This window comes from Sus scrofa, chromosome 1, assembly GCF_054392235.1.
Source record: "Sus scrofa isolate SSC_HxYL_T2T_F1_AM1 chromosome 1, Sscrofa_HxYL_maternal_Yorkshire_Landrace_v2.0, whole genome shotgun sequence".
NCBI lineage: Eukaryota > Metazoa > Chordata > Mammalia > Artiodactyla > Suidae > Sus > Sus scrofa.
Window position 1 is genome coordinate 198416788 of NC_139383.1, and position 21275 is coordinate 198438062.

The 21275-nt window shown below is 39.6% G+C and overlaps 1 protein-coding gene and 1 long non-coding RNA gene across 18 annotated transcripts in view; both read left to right on the forward strand.

The window, feature by feature from the left end:
• The window catches only part of KIAA0586, a 167523-nt gene that overhangs the window by 126831 nt on the left and 19417 nt on the right, over positions 1-21275 (forward strand). The gene's annotated exons all lie outside the window — the stretch shown is intronic.
• Positions 8337-12882, forward strand: LOC146406947 (uncharacterized). The gene is made up of 2 exons (XR_014819853.1): positions 8337-9743; positions 10397-12882. It is a non-coding gene; the product is annotated as an uncharacterized LOC146406947 (long non-coding RNA).

A 21275-nucleotide genomic window follows, 5' to 3' on the forward strand; every position in this document is an offset into this window, starting at 1 on the left:
AGATAAATAATAGTTCATGAAAGAATACATTGATTAATTAGACTTCATCAAAGTAAAAACTTCTTCAAAAGATGCTGGTAAGAATTGGGAGAAAATATTTGCAAATCCACCTTTTGATAAAGAAATATATTCTTATATCCAGAATATATTTTCAAAATCATAAAACTCAGTATTAGGGAGGAGTTCCCATTGTGGTGCAGTGGAAACAAATCCAAATAGTATCCATGAGTATGTGGGTTCAATCTGTGGCCTCACTCAGTGGGTTAATGATTCGGTGTTGCCATGAGCTGTGGTGTAGGTCATAGATGGGGCTCAGATCCTGCGTTGCTGTGGCTATGACATAGACTGGCAACTGGAACTCTGATTTGACCTCTGGCCTGGGAACTTTTTGTATGCTGCAGATATGGCCCTAAAAAGCAAAAATAAATAAATAAATAAATAAAATTTAAAAATAAAACTCAGTATTTGGAGAATCAACAACTCAATTTTTGGAAAAGGTAACATGGAGTTCCCATTATAGTACAGTGGAAACAAATCTGACTAGTATCTCTGAGGATTCGGGTTCCATCCCTGGCCTTGCTCAGTGGGTTAAGGATCCAGCTTTGCCATGAACTGTGGTGTAGGTTGAAGTCTTGGCTCGAATCTGGCATTGCTGTGGCTGAGGTGTAGGCTGGCAGCTGCAGCGCTGATTCATCCCCCAGCATGGGAACTTCCATAGGTGCAGCCCTAAAAAGCAAAAAATAAAAATAAAAATGAATAAATAAGGGTAACAGATTTGAACAGATACTTCTCCAAAGAAGGTTATATATGTGTGTGTTCATACACACACACATACATATATAATGCATTTTTTGTATTAAACTATATATATATACATATATAATCAAATAAACACATGGAAAAATGTTGAATATCATTAGTTACTGGGGAAATGCAGTTTAAAAACTAGATACCACTAAATGCCCATTAGTTGGGGTGAAATCAAAGAAACCGATAATATCATGCATTGATGAGAATGTAGAGCAACTCATATTCTCATTCATTGTTGGTGGGAATATAAAATGCTACAGCCACCTTGGAAAACAGATCGGCAATTTCTTAGAAAATTAAATATAACTTTACCTACAGCCTAGCAGTCCATTTCCTCTTGAGAGAACTGAAAACTTGTGTTCACACAAAACATTCCGATATTTTTTAGCAGTTTCAATCACGATTACCAAGAACTGAAATCAACCAAGATGTCCTTCAACAGATTGATGGGTAAACAAGTTACGATTGCATCCATGCAGTAGAATACTACTCAGCAATTAAAAGGAATGGAATACTCACATACACAACACCATGAATGAATTTCAACTGCATTATGTAAAGTGAAAGAACCCAAATTCGGGATTCCCCTCATGGCTCAGTGGTTAGCGAATCTGACTAGTCCATGATTTTCTTTTCTGAGGAGATGTTCATTTGTGCTGGATATTAGATTCCAGTTATAAGTGATATCATAAGGTATTTGTCTTTGTCTTTCTGGCTCATTTCACTCAGGATGAGATTCTGTAGTTCCATCCATGTTGCTGCAAATGGCATTATGTCATTCTTTTTTATGGCTGAGTAGTATTCCATTGTGTATATATACCACCTCTTCCGAATCCAATCATCTGTCGATGGACATTTGGGTTGTTTCCATGTCCTGGCTATTGTGAATAGTGCTGCAATGAACATGCGGGTGCACGTGTCTCTTTTAAGTAGAGTTTTGTCCGGATAGATGCCCAAGAGTGGGATTGTGGGGTCATATGGAAGTTCTATGTATAGATTTCTAAGGTATCTCCAAACTGTTCTCCATAGTGGCTGTACCAGTTTACATTCCCACCAACAGTGCAGGAGGGTTCCCTTTTCTCCACAGCCCCTCCAGCACTTGTTATTTGTGGATTTATTAATGATGGCCATTCTGACTGGTATGAGGTGGTATCTCATGGTAGTTTTGATTTGCATTTCTCTTATAATCAGCGATGTTGAGCATTGTTTCATGTGTTTGCTGGCCATCTGTATATCTTCTTTGGAGAAATGTCTATTCATGTCTTTTGCCCATTTTTTCCATTGATTGATTGGTTTTTTTGCTGTTGGGTTGTATAAGTTGTTTATATATTCTAGAGATTAAGCCCTTGTTGGTTGCATCATTTGAAACTATTTTCTCCCATTCTGTAAGTTGTCTTTTTGTTTTTTTTTTTGGTTTCCTTTGCTGTGCAAAAGCTTTTCAGTTTGATGAGGTCCCATGGGTTTATTTTTGCTCTAGTTTCTATTGCTTTGGGAGACTGCCCTGAGAAAATATTCATGATGTTGATGTCAGAGAGTGTTTTGCCTATGTTTTCTTCTAGGAGTTTGATGGTGTCCTGTCGTATATTGAAGTCTTTCAGCCATTTTGAGTTTATTTTTGTGCATGGTGTGAGGGTGTGTTCTAGTTTCCTTGCTTTGCATGCAGCTGTCCAGGTTTCCCAGCAATGCTTGCTGAATAGACTTTCCTTTTCCCATTTTATGTTCTTGCCTCCCTTGTCAAAGATTAATTGACCACATGTGTCAGGGTTTATTTCCGGATTCTCTATTCTGTTCCATTGGTCTGTCTGTCTGTTTTGGTACCAGTACCACACTGTTTTGATGACTGTGGCTTTGTAGTATTTCTTGAAGTCTGGGAGAGTTATGCCTCCTGCTTGGTTTTTGTTTCTCAGGATTGCTTTGGCGATTCTGGGTCTTTTGTGGTTCCATATAAATTTTTGGATTGTTTGTTCTAGTTCTGTGAACAATGTCATGGGTAATTTGATAGGGATTGCATTGAATCTGTAGATTGCTTTGGGTAGGATGGCCATTTTTACAATATTGATTTTCCCAATCCAGGAACATGGAATATCTTTCCATTTCTTTACATCTTCTCTGATTTCTTTGATTAAAGTTTTATAGTTCTCGGCATATAGGTCTTTTACCTCCTTGGTCAGGTGTATTCCGAGGTATTTGATTTTGTGAGGTACAATTTTAAAAGGTATCGTATTTTTGTATTCCTTTTCTAATGTTTCATTGCTGGTATACAGAAATGCAACTGACTTCTGAATGTTAATCTTATATCCTGCTACTTTGCTGAATTTATTAATCAGTTCAAGGAGATTTGGGGTTGAGTCCTTAGGGTTTTCTAGGTATAGTATCATGTCATCTGCATACAGTGACAGTTTGATCTCTTCTCTTCCTATATGGATGCCTTTTATTTCTTTTGTTTGTCTAATTGCTGTGGCTAAGACTTCCAAAACGATGTTGAAGGGCAGTGGTGAGAGTGGGCATCCCTGTCTTGTTCCAGATTTGAGTGAGAAGGCTTTCAGTTTTTCCCCATTGAGTATTATATTTGCTGTGGGTTTATCATAAATGGCTTTGATTTTATTCAGGAATGTTCCCTCTATACCCACTTTGGCAGGGGACTTGATCATGAATGGATGTTGAACTTTGTCAAATGCTTTTTCTGCGTCTATTGAGATGATCATATGATTTTTGACTTTTTTTTTGTTAATGTGTTGTATGATGCTGATTGATTTGCGTATGTTGAACCATCCTTGTGAACCTGGGATGAACCCAACCTGGTCATGGTGTATAATTTTTTTGGTATGTTGTTGGATTCGGTTGGCTAAGATTTTATTGAGAATTTTTGCATCTATATTCATCAATGATATTGGGCGATAGTTTTCTTTTTTGGTGGTATCTCTGCCTGGTTTTGGAATGAGGGTGATGGTGGCATCATAGAATGTCTTTGGGAGTATTCCTTCTTCTTCAACATTTTGAAAGAGTTTCAGGAGGATGGGCACCAATTCCTCTTTATATGTTTGATAGAATTCACCTGTGAAGCCATCTGGTCCTGGACTTTAATTTGTAGGGAGTGATTTTATGACCTCTTCAATTTCATTTCTAGTGATTGGTCTCTTCAGTTGGTCTGTTTCTACTTGATTCAGTTTTGGCAGGCTGTAAGATTCTAGAAAATTGTCCATTTCTTCCAGATTGTCAAACTTGTTGCCGTATAGTTGTTCATAGTATTCTCTTATGGTTTTTTGTATTTCTGCTGTATCCATTGTGATTTCTCCTTTTTCATTTATAATTTTGGTTATTTGGATTCTTTCTCTCCTCTTTTTAGTGAGTCTGGCCAGGGGTTTGTCAATTTTGTTTACCTTTTCAAAGAACCAGCTCTTGGTTTTATTAATTTTCTCTATTGTTTTTTGAGTCTCTATTTTATTGATTTCTTCTTTGATCTTTATAATTTCCTTCCTTCTGCTGACTTTAGGACTTTTTTGTTCTTCTTTTTCTAATTTGTTTAGGTGGAGGGTTAAGTTGTCCATTTGGGATCTTTCTTCTTTTTTGAGAAAGGCCTGGATTGCTATAAATTTCCCTCTGAGCACTGCTTTCGCAGCATCCCATAGATTTTGAGAGGTTGTGTCTTCATTATCATTTGTTTCAAGGTAGTTTTTAATTTCCTTCTTGATTTCCTCATTGACCCATTGGTTTTTTAGTAGCATGTTGTTTAGTCTCCATGGAGTAGGTTTTTTCTCTTTGCTTTTCCCATGGTTGATTTCTAATTTCATGGCATTGTGGTCAGAGAAGATACTTGAGATAATTTCTATGCTCCTAAATTTATTGAGATACGCTTTGTGTCCCAATTTGTGGTCGATTCTTGAGAATGTTCCATGAGCATTTGAGAAGAATGTGTATTCTGCTTTTTTTGGATGTAGTGTCCTGAAGATATCAATTCAGTCTAACTTTTCTATTGTTTCCTTTAGGATCTCTGTTGCTTTATTGGTTTTCTGTCTAGAGGATCTGTCCATTGATGTGAGGGGGGTATTAAGGTCTCCTACTATGATTGTATTCTCATCAATATCTCCCTTTATGTCTGTTATTATTTGTTGTATGTATCTGGGTGCTCCTATGTTTGGGGCATATATGTTGACAATAGTAACATCTTCTCCTTGGATGGATCCCTTAATCATTAAATAGTGTCCTTCTTTGTCTTTCCTTATGTCTTTTGTTTTAAAGTCTATTTTGTCTGATATGAGTGTTGTGACTCCTGCTTTTCTCTCTTGCTTATTGGCGTGAAATATTTTTCCCCACCCTTTCACTTTCAATCTATATGTATCTTTTGTCCTAAGGTGAGTTTCTTGTAGGCAGCGTATTGAAGGATTTTGCCTTTTTATCCACTCAGCCACTCTGTGTCTTTTGATTGAGGCATTCAGCTCATTGACATTTAAGGTGATAATTGATAGATGATTATTTATTGCCATTTGAACCTCATGTTCCAGTTGATTCTATGGTTCTCCATTCTTCCTTTCTTTTTTTTTTTTTTTTTTTGGTTGGATGGTCTCCTGTTATTATCTGCTTGAGTGTATTTTTTTTTTCATTTTTTGCAAATGTAATATTTGGTTTTGGCTTCTGGTTGCCCTGTTTTTTAAATATGCTAACCCCTTTCCATAATTGTCTGTTTTAGCCTGATGGTCCTGTAAGTTCAAACACTTCATTACTATATTAAAATTAAGAAGAGAAACTTACAAACAAACAAAAAGGGTTATTTACTTCCTAACATCCCTTGCCCACATTTTATGGTTTTGATGACTCTTTTTTATTTTTTTCTTTTTAATTTTATTTTGTTTGAAGCATGTTCATGATTAAATCTGTATGCTGGCTTATTTGAGTGACTGCTCTCTGATTGCAGTTTCCTCAGTCCTAGTTCTTTCTCTTCTTTTTTTTTTTTTTCTTTTCTTTTTTCTTCCCTTTCCTTCCTTTCTTTTTGGTTTAGAGAAGCCCTTTCAATATTTCCTTTAACCTGGGTTTTGTGTTGCTGTATTCTTTAAGTTTTTGTTTGTTGGAAAAAATTTTTATTTCCCCTTCTATTTTAAATGATATTCTTGCTGGATAGAGTATTCTAGGTTACATATTTTTTCCTTTTAGCACTTTAAATATCTCTTGCCATTCCCTCCTGGCCTGTAATGTTTCTGTAGAGAAATCAGCTGATATTCTTATGGGGGTTCCCTTGTAGGTAACATTCTGTTTTTCTCTTGCTGCCTTTAGGATCCTCTCTTTATCACTAACTTTTGCCATTTTTATTATGATGTGTCTTGGTGTGGGTCTGTTTGGGTTCAGTTTGTTTGGGGCCCTCTGTGCTTCTTGTATCTTGAACCCAGTATCCTTTAGATTTGGGAAGTTTCCATCGATAATTTCTTCAAATATATTTTCCATCCCCTTATCTTTTTCTACTCCTTCTGGAATTCCTATTATGCATAGATTGGCCTGCTTTATATTATCCCATAGGTCTCATATTGCTTTCCAGTTTTTTGATTCGGTTTTCTGTCTGTTGACTGGATTGAGTGATTTCCATTATTCTATCTTCCATATCACTGATTCCTTCTTCTGCATTATTCATTCTGGTTTTTACTGCCCCTCGTTCTGTTTGCATCTCTGCAAATGAATGTGCTAGTTTTTCTTGCCTCCTCCTTATATTTTCTAGTTCCTTTCTGAGGGTATCTGCATTACTATTCATATCTTCTCTTAATTCCTTCAGTATTTTCACTATTTCTCTTTTGAACTCCAGGTCTGTCTGACTGCAGAGATCTGTTTCATTGTTGACTGTTTTAGGTGAGTTCTCCTGTTGGTTTGACTGGGGGTGGTTTCTCAGCTTCTTCATCTTGCTTGTTGTTTTCTTTCTCCTGAGGGAGTTGTACTCTCCGTGATCAGACAGTGTTTGCCTTGTCACTGCCGTGGAATATTTCCTGAGGGCTGGCGTTGTTGGTCAATCTTTTTTGAGGCAGTGTGGCTTTTCTGGAGTGTTGATGGGGCTAACAGTGTTTCTTTGACGCAAAGGAGGACTTCCTGAGGGCAGACAGGACTGGGAGGTCCACCCCACGATGGTAGCAGATTTCACTTGGTCATGCAGAGCTTGCTCTGGTGTTTTTAGGCTGTGGGGTTCTTGCAGGGGGTTGGCGGTGTTGGGCAGCTGCTCCTCAGGGTTCAGCACCCCCTGGGGGCTGGAGCAGCTATCTGGGTCACTGAGAACCTAAGAGGCTCTTCCCTAGGGCAGCCCAACTCAGAAGGACAGCCTGAGAATGTAGTCGGATCTTTTCACAGTCTGGCTGAGCTTGTTGCAGTTTTTCTGGGCTGCAGGGGCTCTTCCAGGGGGCTGGTGGTGCTGAGCAGCTATTCTGCGGGAGTGGGGCACCCCCTGGGGGCTTGGGCGGGTAGCAGGGCCACTGGAAACCCAAGAGGCTCCTCCCCAGGGCAGCCCGACTCAGAAAGACCATCTGATCTCTTTTCCTGACTCAGCCAGGCTTGTTGCAGCTTTTCTGGGCTGCAGGGGGTCCTGCCTGGAGCTGGCAGTCCTATGCAGCTGGTCCACTAGGTCTCAGCACCCCCTGGGGGCTTGGGCGGGTAGTAGGGCCGTTGGAGACCCAAGAGGCTCCTCCCCGGGGCAGCCCGACTCAGAAAAACCGTCGGAGAATTAGGCCGATCTATTCACGGCCTGGCTAGGCTTGTTCTAGCTTTTCTGGGCTGCAGGCCTTTTCTCTGCGGAAGTGTAGCCCCTCCAAAGGGCAAGCAGGCCTGTGCAGGGACAGCCCCTGCGGTGGTAGGCTTCAGGCAATTGTTGAGGCCAGCCCTCCTGGATGGCAGGCAGCCCCAGGTCCGTGAGAGCGTAGGGGGTGGCGGGGGTCGGGGGAGGGAATGCACTGGGAAGCACAGCTTTCTGCTAGCTAGCGGGCCTGTAAGCTTGCTGTGGCATGGGGGGTATTCTATGGGGACCCACCCCTTCTTCTCTCCCCTCCCCAGCAGGGGCGCAGACCAGGCTCTTCTCCCAGGTTCCCTCTGATGCAGCTTTCCACTTCCCCACCCCTAGAGTATTGTTCCCTTCCTCTGCGACAGCTTTGTTTTCTAGTCTCCCAGGCAGTCTCTGCCCCATCAAATGGTTTCTAGACCTCCCAAGCAGTTTCTGCTCCGCCCCGCCCCCCCAGCCCGGGGACTAACCTCCTGGACCGAGGTCTCGGCGCCCAGCCCCCACCCAGGCATCCCCCGGCCCTTTCCCGGGGACTAACCTCTGGAGCCGAGGTCTCGGTGCCCAGCCCCCACCCAGGCGTCTCAATTTTTGGTGACTGTGCCCATAGTTCAGATGGTCCATTGGGTTCTTGATCGGCTTTTCCGTACTCCAACTTACTGCTACACTCTTCTCTGCATCTGGAGATTTCTCCGGTTTGTTTGATCTTTCCCCCGGTAGGTGACTTTCCAGGGTGCGGGAACCCTTTCTCCTCCACAGTTTCCTTTCGGGAGTGCCCGTCCCGCTCGGATTCACCTTCTCTCACTCTCCTCTTTTCTCCCGTTCTGCCCAGTAATGTCACGAACTTCTTGCCGTTATTGGAGTTTAGGTTCCTCTGCCAGCGATTGGTTGCTGTTCTGTGCGAGTCATTTATTCTGTAGATGTGCTTTTTTTGTTGTGTTTGTGGGAGAGGGCAAGCGTGTCCTCCTACTCCTCTGCCATCTTGTCCTCTCTCCCCAGTTACTGATATTTTTGAATGTTTACATGATGTAAACAGCCATGGTAAAATAAGCCAAAGTCATTTTTACTTGCTTTTCTAAAAGACTATGTCGTTTCCTTAAGAGTTTGTGATTTCTTTTTTAGTATTAATTTTTTTCATTCTTTGAGGACATATAAGGCAAGGTGAAGGGACTGCCAAGAATATGCCTAAGGGTAGAGAAAATTAAATGAGGTTACATGTTAGTGGGAAGTTTTTTTTGTTTTGTTTTGTTTTGTCTTTTTAGGGCCACATCTGTGGCATGTGGAGGTTCCCAGGCTAGGGGTCAAATCGGAGCTGAAGCTGCCAGCCTACACCACAGCCTAGCCAAATCTTTGACCTACGCCACAGCTCATGGCAATGCCAGATCCTTAACCCACTGAGCAATGCCAGGGATTGAACCTACATCTGCATGGTTACTAGTCAGATTCCTTTCTGCTGAGCCATGACAGGAACTCCCCCATTCATTCTTTTTTAAAAATGAGATATAATTCATATATCACAAAACTTTCCCTTTTGTATTATACAATTCAGTGTTTTCTTTTTTTTAATATTTTCAAAAAGCCATGGAAATTGCAGAAAATTTTCTTTACCCCAAAAAGAAGCCTATTAATATTTACTCTCAATTTTCCCCTCTGCCCAACCCAGTTCCTGAGAACTACTGGTCTACATTCTATCACCATGGATTTACCTACTCTGCACATTTCATGTAGGAATCATACAGTATGCGCTTTTTGTCTGGCTTCTTTCACTTAACATGTTTTCAGGGTTCATTCATGTTGTAGTAAAAGTCATTACTTCATTTCTCTTTGTGGTTCAATAATGTTCCATTGTACATCCATTTTTAGGTCAGTTGTTTTAGCATCCTTTTTGTATAAAGGACTATAGAAGGTGCTTTGGAGCCAGAGAAAGGAGTAAAACAAACATCTGCTCTCAATGGATAAGAAGAAAGGGGTAGTTTGAGAAGAATAATTTCTTTAAAACACTGTGTCTTAGAAATAATTTGTTAGAATACGATTAAATACAAGAAGACAAACATCTTTATGTAATCATACTGTCAAATTGTCACTTTTTTCTTACAGTGCCGAAAAATAAACATGTGGCAGCAAGTGTGTTAGGTCAACTTGCTGATTGTGTATATACATTTCTTACCTTTTACATGAGGATGTTTGTATGGAGGTGGGGGCTTAAGCCACATGAGAAAAGACACTCTTCTGGCACGCTAATAGGTTTTTAACATAGATGATTATTTCCACTATTTATTCCTACAAGAAAGGATTTACACCTTTGATTTAAAAAAAAGTAAAAATACAGGCATTCCTGCTGTAGCACAGTGGGTTAGGGAGGTCACAGTTGCAGCTAGAATTTGATCCCTGGCCCAGGAACTTCCATATGCCTCAAGTGCAGCCTAAATAGATACATAAACTCTAGGAGATAAATATGCATAATTAAAGCTATTCCTTAAATGAGCAAAATGCTTAGAGGATTGATATGGAAAATCTTTAAAAAGACACAAAATTATTCAGGGATTTCTATAACATTTTACTTGGTGATAAAAGTAATATCCTTTTCTATGTAGGAGTATTTTAGTTGTGGTAATCATTTAATTTCCTTACTGTTAGAGAATAAATTATACACTGTATATGGAGTGCTTAGATTTTTCTTGTCTTTGATATTAAACCTATCTCACCAAAGGTGTATTCTAGGATTCTTTTGAAGATTTGCCAGTATTCCAGAATCTCTGCAATCCTTTCATCATTCTTTTTTTTTTTTTTTTTTTTTTTTTTTGGTCTTTTTGCTATTTCTTTCGGCCGCTTCTGCGGCATATGGAGGTTCCCAGACTAGGGGTCTAATCGGAGCTGTAGCCACCGGCCTACGCCAGAGCCACAGCAACGCGTGACCCGAGCCGCGTCTGCAACCTACACCACAGCTCACGGCAACGCCGGATCGTTAACCCACTGAGCAAGGGCAGGGACCGAACCCGCAACCTCATGGTTCCTAGTCGGATTCGTTAACCACTGCGCCACGACGGGAACTCCCTTTCATCATTCTTAGCCAGATTTCCTGACCCTGACTTTAAAGTTTTTATAATTTTTACAAAAAGTTTTTTTATAGAAATTAATTTATGCAAAATATAATTTAAACTGTTCATTAAACATAGTAGCATTTTTATTCAATAGCCATGAGACAAAGTTTAACCTTCCAAAATAATCACAGAGGCTAAGTGTAGATTTGATAATATCTTTGTATTTTAATAGCAATGAAATACTAAACTAGGAGTAAGAAGATCAGAATTATGACCTTTGGGTCTGTTGAACTGGAGATGATCCCTCTGCTCCAAAAACCAAAGGTCATAATTCAGATTAGTGGTAGCATCTGATCTTCTTACTCCTAGTGTAGTAATATTTCTATTATACTTAACTGCCTTCCTCCAAATAAAACTAACTGCAGATGCTTTTCTTCCAATAAATGTAATAATCATTTAAATTTTTTAGTGAATTTCATTTTATATAGCTAAAATACAAATTAGATAGATTATTTCACCCAGGATAACAGTGGATTATTCTACTAACCTAGCTCTCCTGTAAGTAAAAGAAAAGCTTGATTATTTCAATTTAGAATGAATTAGAACAGAGATGTTATACAGACTTAGGATACTTGTAGGATGCACTGGATTGTTTGTTAGTCTCTAATACAGTGTCTCTCAAACTTTGACTTCTCTTGTATTTCTAATTTAAAATGCAGATCCCCCCAGAGTTCCCTGGTGGCTCAGCAGATTAGGATCCAGCATTGTCACTGCTGTGGCTCTGGTCACTACTGTGGTGCAGGTTCAATCCCTGGCCTGGGTACTTCCACATGCTGCAGACATGACAAAAAAAAAAACAAAACAAAATTCAGATCCCCAACTTTACCCTGAAACTCTGTTTGCCTGAGATGGGCCTGGGAATCTGAATGTTAAGCTAGCATCCCCAGTCATTCTGATGGAGCAGGAGGAGGTCTACCCTTTGTGAAACATTGGTTAATGTCCATTCCGATGCTTATGCTGGTATCTCTTCTCCTTTAGAATTAGACACACTACAGCACAGAACTTGTACTGTGGAGTCAGACTGCTGGGTTCAAATCCTAACTCCACTCACTATTCACTTGCTGGTGACCTTGGGCAAGATACTTAACCTTTCTGTGCTTTTCTCCTCTGTAATGTAGTACCTGTTCCATAAGATTGGTGTTCTAGTTAAAGACACATAATACACTTAGAATAGGCCTTGGATCATACTGAGAGCTATGAAAATATTAGCTCTTATTATCATGACTGTCTCTGGAACACCTCTCCTTTTTGAATACTCATGTTGTGATCAGCTCTTCTTTAACAGATAGGCATTGAATCTGTGTTGGTTCTGAGCTTTAAGGATATTGTGAGAAAAATGCTAGAGATGGTACATGCTCTGTATGGTGTTAGGTGATAAATTGACTTTGAACACAAAGTTTAAGGTAATTTATTAAACAGCTTGGATTCTTTTACAAAATTTTTTATTGATTTGCGTGTTAGACAACTAAAAATTGTGATACTTATTAGCCAGGGTTATTTCCTATCTATAAGCCTATCTATTGACAAGTGGGTATTTTAGTAAATTGCATTGTGTTAGCAATTCTCTGGTTTTTAAATCCAGGAGATAAACTGATAACTCTGTAGCTCAATAATCATGTATGACCTGTGGCATCCTGATTAAAGGTAAGGGTTAAAATTAGAAGCGGTATTGGGTATGCATAAAGGTATTAAAAATGATTAAATTTCTTAGGAGAAAAAACCCTGTAACTCCAATGGCAAAAGGCAACACAATCTCATTGTCATTTTGAGTAACCTTCCTCATATGCCTTTGGTAAACATATTTTTTCTCCTTCTGATTCTTCTTACATATTTTATTATGTAGAAAAGTTAGCACTTTAAGTTTCTTACCCGTAATAATTTTGCTTTTTATCACTAATATCGCTTATTATTGATGTTGTATAGGATAATATTTTACTTACGTAAAATGCCCCTCAATTTTGGCCTTTGGGCTCAGCCTTTTCCCCACTCACACCCTAAACAAAGGTCTAACATCATTTAGGTAGGCTTAATCTATTAGCTTTATTTAAAAATCATCAAAAAATTATAAATGGGAAAAATCTCTCAGGATTGTTCTTTGCAACAGGAAAAACAAATAACATTGGTGAAGTGAAAGCCATATTTTAAACCATGTAATTCATATATAAACATGTAATTCAGGCCTAAAGGTAGACATATTCTACCAAAACAGACTTGTGGTGATTTAGAAATAAAGTGGAAATGAGAGTCATAGACACTGTTGAGAGATGGGAGATACAAATTAAAGCTCAGGTGCTTAGGACTGTGAAGTGCTCTAGGCGTTTTATTGATTTTGAACAGGGTTTATTATGTCTCTTTAAAGAGAAGATACACTAAGAGGATTGTCTTTTTAAAATTTTTATTTTTTTATTTTTTTACTCAAAGAATTTTATTATATTTATAATTGTACAACAGTCGTCAAAACCCAATTTTATAGCTTTTCCATCCCAAACCCCCAGCCCATCCCCACCCCCAACCTGTCTCCTTTAGAAACCATACGTTTTTGAAAGTCTGTGTGAGTCATTATCTGTTCTGCAAAGAAGTTCATTCTATCCCCCTCACTTATATGTGGACTCTTAAAAAAAAAAAAAATGGATTGTCTTAGAGTTCTCGTTGCTGGCAGTATCTGATCTAGGGAGAACTCAAGTTACTGTCTCTCCTCCTTGCGTTTCCTACATGGGGTCCTCTCCTTTAAGGAGCAGAAAAGATGAAGAACTGGACTTAGATAATGTTCAGAAGTGGTAGGGTGTTAATTAGCTGGAACTACTTTTCCTCAGATGGCTTTCTGTTGTCTTTCAGCTTCTTTAGATTTTCTTTTCTCCTTGGAAACCTTAATTTTTGGAAGAACCTATGTTCTGGGAAATAATGAGCAGCTGTGCTCCTCGGTGTATGCATGGATATAGTTGTCTCACTCATTATACAGCTTAATACTTCTTTTCTCTTCCTTTCCTTAACTGGGCTGATTTGGGTAATGGGATAGGAAGCAGATATTGTGGGGTAGTTAGTACGTCAGTCATGGATTCTTTCTCCCACCTGTACTGGGACCTCCATTTACTCAGTCCTATTTCTCTTATCTGGCCATTCTTGGAGCCCCATGTCTTGCCTGACCCATATGGTTAACCCATTAAGTACTGTGTTATCAATGTCCAGACTTCCCTTTCTCTTTGATCTGTGCTAATCTCCATTCTGGATTCCTCCTACCCCAGGGGTGTCTGATTTTTGTTCCCTGGTCATAAAATCCTGGTGGATGATGATGTAATTTGTGCAATTATAACCTGTTAGCAAACTGTGCTATGGGGCTTGGAAGTGGACTTTGGCTGTTCCCCAGTAATTCTTTTATTAATTTCATATTGATTTTAGTTCCCAAATAGCACCTACTCCAGCCCTTCTTGCAAAACCCTTAACCTCAGTTTTATCCCCTCAATTCTCTTTTAATATATGCTTTTGCTTTTCTAAATTTTACTTTTTCAAATGTGAACATTTATAGCTACTCTAGCCCCAGCTTCTTATGGCTCTACATTAATCCTTCATTCTTTTTTCCTCTTGGGTTGAAGAAAGAGCTGTGTTTTTTACCTCTCTAAGGGTTATTTTCCCACTTGCACCCTTGATCCCATCTCTTTCTACAGTTGACAGAGGGAGAGAGAAACCTGAGGGAGGAAAAGAGTAAGTGAAGAGTAAGGAAGGGAGGGTATAGAAAGAAGGGAAAAGGTGGGGGTAAATGAGAGGGGAAAGGGAAAGGGGAGAGGGGGCGAGAGCATGGGGGCCGGGGAGTGGGTATGGAATAAGCGGGATCACTTACTCTCGTGCACAGCATGAGGGTTGGGCTTGATGAGTCCTCAGGTCACTTGTAGCCACATGCATATAATAATTTTATTTCTTCTCAATCCTCATCCTGTTACGTGTACCAGTATCTCCTGAGTTTCCCCAACCCACGCCTTTCTCAGTGTCTTCACTTAGAACTGCCCTCTGCCTGCCTTCTTACACAACCTTTTTCATTCATCTCTGTACCACTTCAGTCTGGCACAGCATCTTAAATGGTAGGTTTCCAGTAAATGTTTACTGAATCAAATGTATTAGGTGGTCCTGTTCTCCCATCAAGTGTAGGGGCTTTATTGACAGTTTTCTTTCTTTTTCTTTTTTCCTCTCTTCTCCCTTCCTTCCTTTCTTTCTCTCTTTCTCTCTCTCTCTCTCTCTCTCTTTCTTTCTTTCTCTCTTGCCACACCTGCAGCATATGGAAGTTGCCATGCTAGGGGTCAGAGCTGTAGCTGCTGGCCTACACCACAGCCACAGCAACACCAGATCCCAGCTGCATCTGCAGCCTATCCTGCAGTTTATAGCAATGCTGGTTCCTTAACCCACTGAGTGAGGCCAGGGCTTGAACCTGAATCCTCATAGAACACTATCGGGTCTTTAACCCAGTGAGCTATGATGGGAACTCTTCTTTTTCTATTCATTCATTTATTCTTGAGTAGTTGGTGTCTGCCAGGCACTGTTGAAAAACTTGGGGTTACTGTAGTAAACAGGTGAAATCTTGGTTTCACAGAGTTACATCCTTGTCCATATGGTAGGAAAAAACAAGTTAATTTACAGCAATTTCAGATTATGTTAAGTGCCGTGAAAAACAGAGAGGGTTTACATTGGGAATTCCCATTGTGGCTCAGTGGTTAATGAACCCAACTAGTATCTTTGGGAACTAGGGTTCAATCCCTGGCCTCGCTCAGTGGGTTAAGGATCCGGCCTTGCCATGAGCTGTGGTGTAGGTCACAGGTGCGACTTGGATCTCGAGTTGCTGTGGCTGTGGTGTAGGCTGGCAGCTGCAGCTCTGATTTGACCGCTAGACTGGGAACCTCCATATGCTGCAAGTGTGGCCCTAAAAAGACAAAAGACAAAAAAAAAAAAAAAAAAAAAAAAGAGGATTTACAGAAGAATGTCAAGTGTCAGCAGGCAAATGTGGAGTGTTGGGAAGTCAGCATTTTGTGACCATCCTAGCAAAGATTAGATCGGGCACAAATTGTCAGCAAATGCTACATGTAGAGGGAAATTTTAATGAGGAATGGGATATTTGCATGGTCTTGAAGTGTCTCTTCACAGATTGGTTTGTTTAGTTGAAAGGGAAAACAGAAGGCAGTGCCCTGATTGGGCAATCAAAATTAGTATGACCACAGAGGAGCAGACGAATACTGTATGCCTCCAGATGGGTTATCTGAGCACATAACTTGAATGTAGTCATGGCAAAATAGCACACCAACATAGAGCCTGGGGGAAGAGTTAATTGTGAATCCAGGTGAATGAAATATAGGTGTGTTTTATACTATCCTTGTAACTTTTCTCCAAGTTCGAAATTCTTTCCAAATAAAAAGCAAAACATTTTAAGGAGGTATTGCTTTACTTATTTATTTATTTTGTCTTTTTAGGGCCGCACCCCACAGCACAGGGAGGTTCCCAGGCTAGGGGTTGAAACCGAGCTATAGCCACTGGCCTACACCACAGCCACAGCCACACCAGTTCCGAGCCATGTCTGCGACCTACACCACCACTCACAGCAATGCTGGATCCTTGACTCACCAAGTAAGGCCAGGGATCAAACCCTCGTCCTCATAGATACTAGTCAGATTCATTTCTGCTGAGCCAAGAAGGGAACTCCTGCTTTACTTATTTTAAAAATAATGTCTATATCAATGTGCATCTCTGCTAGTGTCAATGAAAGGAGCATAAAGCAGGGTGATGAATAGTGAAGGAAGCAAGGTAAGTGGTTTTCGCCTTCAGATTATTTGGTTAGGGAAGCCCTCTCTGAAGGAGTGGCATTTCCACAGAGAATGAAGGGAAGGGGAAATCTTGCAAACAAGATTCCATATAGAAAAGTAGGGGAAGAGTATTCTATCTAGAAAAAGCAGGAAGAATGAAGGTTTTAAGGTGGGAATTGAACTTGTCATGCCCGAGGAACAGCATGGAAGGGCAGTGTGGCAGGAGGGGAGTGTGCAAGGGAGCTGTGGTAGGAAATGAGATGTGAGGTAGGCAGCAGTTCTTGGAAAGCCCTGCAGGCTCTTGAAGGGAATTTGGATTTCCTTCTGAGTGTGATGAGAATCTGGTGGAGTGTTTGAGCTGGGGGATGGCAAACTCCAATCTGCATTTTTTAAAAGCTTCCCCTGGCTTCTTGGTGGAGAACAGACCATAGGGAGATGAAACTGGAAGCGGGAGACCAGTTGGAAGACTTGCAGTCTTCCAGGTCAGAGGCGGCAGTGGCTTGGGCCCTGGTGGAAGTATCACAGTGGTCAGGCTCAGGCTAGGGATTGATGGTATATATCTAATAGAGTTGAGGAATAAGTTTATTTCAAAAAATCACTTATTAGGGTGGATTAAATGTGGAGCGTAATTGAAAGCAGAGCCAAGGATTTCTGGTCTGAAAGTTATTGGATGAATAATAGTGCTATTAAGATTAAGAAGACAGAGGGGAAAAAAATCAGTCATTGAGAATGACAAAGTTTGAGAAGTCTAATAGATCTCTAAGTGAAGAAATCAAGTAGATAGTTTGTTATTAAAGCTCAGGGAAGAGGTTGCGACTGGAGAAATAAATGTGAGTATTGACAGTATAGCTGATATTTAAAGTTGTGGGTATGAAGGATATCACCTAAGGATTGAGTACAGAAAGGGTAGGGAAGCATCTCAGCATTACAGTCTTAGACACCTTCGGGATTTAAAGACAAAGAAAGAGAGAGCCAGCAAAAGGAATATTGGATCCAACAGATGGTCATTTCATGATATCAGCAGACACCCTTATTTGCTGTACATTTTATGGATGGAAAGCACTAATTATTCTTTCTGAGTTAACATTTGCCTGTCCATAACTTCCCACTCATTGGTTCCAGTTCCGTCCTGTTGGGTGTTAGAAACAAGTCTTTCAATGGAACAATCTTTTGAATGTTTGATGAGAGCAATCGTAACCCAAGGTCTGCATGCTATCTTACTGTTCCTTATATATTATTTCCAAGCTCTACAAGTTTGATCATACTCTAGTCAATATATCTTGCATAGAGTTACACAAGGATAGAACATGATCTAGAACCTAAACACTGCTAAGTGCGGTAGATCTGTCTTTTCCTTCAAATCTACAATGAAACCAACATTTGTCAAATGCTTTAGAGCTGACAAAAAACTCACGTATTGTAGCTTTCATTCTCACAGCATACTTGTATATAAGGATGTTTTTTATTATTGTTGTCGTTTTTATTTTACAAATAAGAAAACTGAGGCTCAGAGAGGTTAAGTAACCTCACTACTCTTTAACTCAGTGTTCACAGAAGTTATTAAAAACTGTAGCTTGGAGTTCCCGTCGTGGCGCAGTGGTGAACGAATCCGACTAGGAACCATGAGGTTGCAGGTTTGGTCCCTGGCCTTGCTCAGTGGGTTAAGGATCCAGCGTTGCTGTGAGCTGTGGTGTAGGTTGCAGACGAGGCTTGGATCCCACGTTGCTGTGGCTCTGGCATAGGCTGGCGGCTGCAGCTCCGAATAGACCCCTAGCCTGGGAAACTCCACATGCCGTAGGAGCAGCCCAAGAAATGGCAAAAAGACAGAAAACAAAAAAACAAAAAAAAAAACCTGTAGCTTAATGCTGTGGTTTTCAGGGCTCTAATAAAACAAACCAAGATATTTTTTCAGCAGCTTGTTATCAAGCTAAGTTTTCTACCTTCTGCAGTTGTGTAGTTGATTTTTTTGAGCTTAATATTCTTCAGCTTTAATATTATCCTGAGAAATTTCTGAACTGGTCTTCCCATATTCATTTTTGCTCCCTTATTGTTTATTATCCACCCAGAGCAAGCGTGATGTTTAAAAAGATTAATCAAATCTTGACTCCTTCTCAAAAAAATGACTCTGCTCAAAACCCTCCAAATACTTCTTTCCTCACCAGAATAAAGCCCAGACTCCTCCTTATGACCTAAAAGGTTTTGCATGATCTGGCCTTTTTCTTATTCTTTGAAATCATTTCAAAATCTATTTATTTGATAAAAACTGGTTAAATGCAGTTACTTGTTTTTATTCTTATGGAATTTGTGCTAGCCCTCTAGGTTGATCTCATAATTTATATGAGTACCCCATAAAAGTAGAAATGGGTAATATCTGAAAAAACATGTATCAATATACCTTAAAATAGAAATGACGCCAACTCCCTTTTTTTCATGAATTAACCCAGCGTCTGATAAATACATTTATTAATAAATCCAAGACAAACTACCTTTGTTAAATCATTTTATGAGAGTTGATTTCATGTGTTGAGAAAAACTTTTAACAGAATTGATATATTGCTGAATGATACATTTATTATTATTATTTTTTTTTTTTTTTTTTTCATTTTTGGCTGCCCCGCTGCATATAGGGCTCCTGGGCCAGGGATCAATTCAGAGCTGCAGTCGTGCCCTAAGCCACAGCTTCGGCAATGCCAGATCCCTAACCCACTGTGCCACACTGGGCGAACCTGTGTCCCAGTGCTCCCAAGATACTGCTGATCCCGTTGCACCACAACAGGAATTCCAATGCATTTATTCTTAATTCTTCTTATGTCAGACACATTGTATTTCCTTTCCTACTTATTATATGATAATTTTGCCTTTAACATAAGCACAAACTGATTTCTTGAATTTTATGTTTAAATTTAGTCAAAACAATCAGTTATCTAGCTCTATTGCCACTAATATAGACTTTAAAAAAAGAATGTGTGAGTGCACATTCAGCAGAGTGCAGGGGGAAAAAGCTGGCAATGCTGATGACAGCATCAACCTACATACCACACTGTTGCTCCACTTCTATTTCTCTGGTTTACTTCGGAATTACCTTGCAAGGGGTGAAAGGTCTAATACAACAGAAAGATGGCTTTAAGTCTTTTGCCTTAGTTTTTAGGGTGGGAAGAGTCAATGAAAATAACCTTGACAAGGCACCAAATGCAAATTGGGAAAACCGAGTTATGTCTCAAGTACTGCAGAGGTTTCACAATTCCATAGATACTTGTCTTTTAAGAAACTGAATTTTTTAAATTGTAAAAGTATAAAACAATGTAGGCTTATTTAATTGTAAAATATGTTTATGTGCATGCAAAAATGCTGTTATTTTCAGTTTTTCCTTGATGGGTTCCTTATTCATCATCTAAGAGCCGTGATTACAAATATAAGGCTTTCTTGGATGTGTTTTTAAATTAGTAGTAAATGCAGAGGCCCAAGTTGTACTGGGATTTCCAATGGAAAAAATGTAATACCTTCATATTATTTTAAGCTGGAATGCTATCACTATGTTTTAAAAATCTATGCCTACAAAGTCTTTAAGTGAAAAGTTACTGCCAAAAGTTATCTTAAAATCTAATTGTTAATCTTTGTTACACTTGACAACTCAAGGTGAACAAGTACTTTTTATTGTGATGAGACTCACACAGTAAGGTTACAGAGAACACTGGCACTTTTTTCCTGTGAATATAATTGCAAAAATACTGTCGTATTTAATAAAGTCATAAAAAATCATTTAGGTAGAAATGTAGTTCTGAGAGCCTGTGATAATTGCCTTTGTATTATTCTTCCTATATTAAAACATATCAGACTTAGGAAGTCATGGAAATATTATGTTGGATATTTTCTAATTATTGTGTCAGTATGATCAATCATTTTCTAAATTTACCCATTTCTTGAAATAGCTTAGCCTGTGTTCATAGCACTTTACAGGAAGCAGCGCAAAATTAGTTTCTATGTCCTCATACGTTTTTCTTGGTGTCACAAAAGTATGTATCGTATAAATGAAATATTTGTCTTTGGCAAAGAGGCCTGTACACCAAACTGTAATTAATGAATACAAGAATTAGAAAGCAAAACTTTGTTTAGTCTGAGGAAAAACAATTCTTTAAACTGTAACCACATGGCTGTTTCTTGTTTGCATCAACCCTGGGTGACTGTTATTGTCTTCTGCGAATTCTCTGGGGCAGGGGCCTGACTTTGTTGAATGAGCCAATTGTTTTCCTTTGTGTTACCCATCTAGTAAGTTCCCATCTGGTTTGTATCAGACTGTTTTCACAGCCAACAACTGCTGCCTTCTCTATATCCTGACACTTCAGGGCCCCACGCTATCAAAGCACTGCTGCGATGGCCTTGCTGGCAGGCCTGTACAGCTGTGCCTCGCAGCTTGGAACTATTACCCACCATAATAATGGTAACGTAGAACTTGGACTGGCCCTCGTTCCCATTGGTGTCGTGTGTACAGTGAGCAGAAAGCCCTCCTCGCCTCCCTGCCCCCTCGCCCCCAAACTTACTAGTCAACCCAGAATCTTTAAAGCTCTAATTTTAGGATGTGGAATGGTGTTGTTCTTATTTTTGAGTGGCTTCCTGTATTTGAAAGCTCATTTTTCATTCTTTCACTTTTTTTCCTCCAAAGTTAACAGGTCTGGCCTTGGGGGAAGTGAACTGGTCACTCTGTCACATTTAATTTTTGTTTCCAAATTTAGTTATGAATGACTAGATACGGCAAAAAACACTGTAGAGGCTATGCAAATAATACAGTGTATTTTTAGTATTAGTCACAGGCTGTAATTTGAGAGAGGTTTTCATATTAGGAAGGAT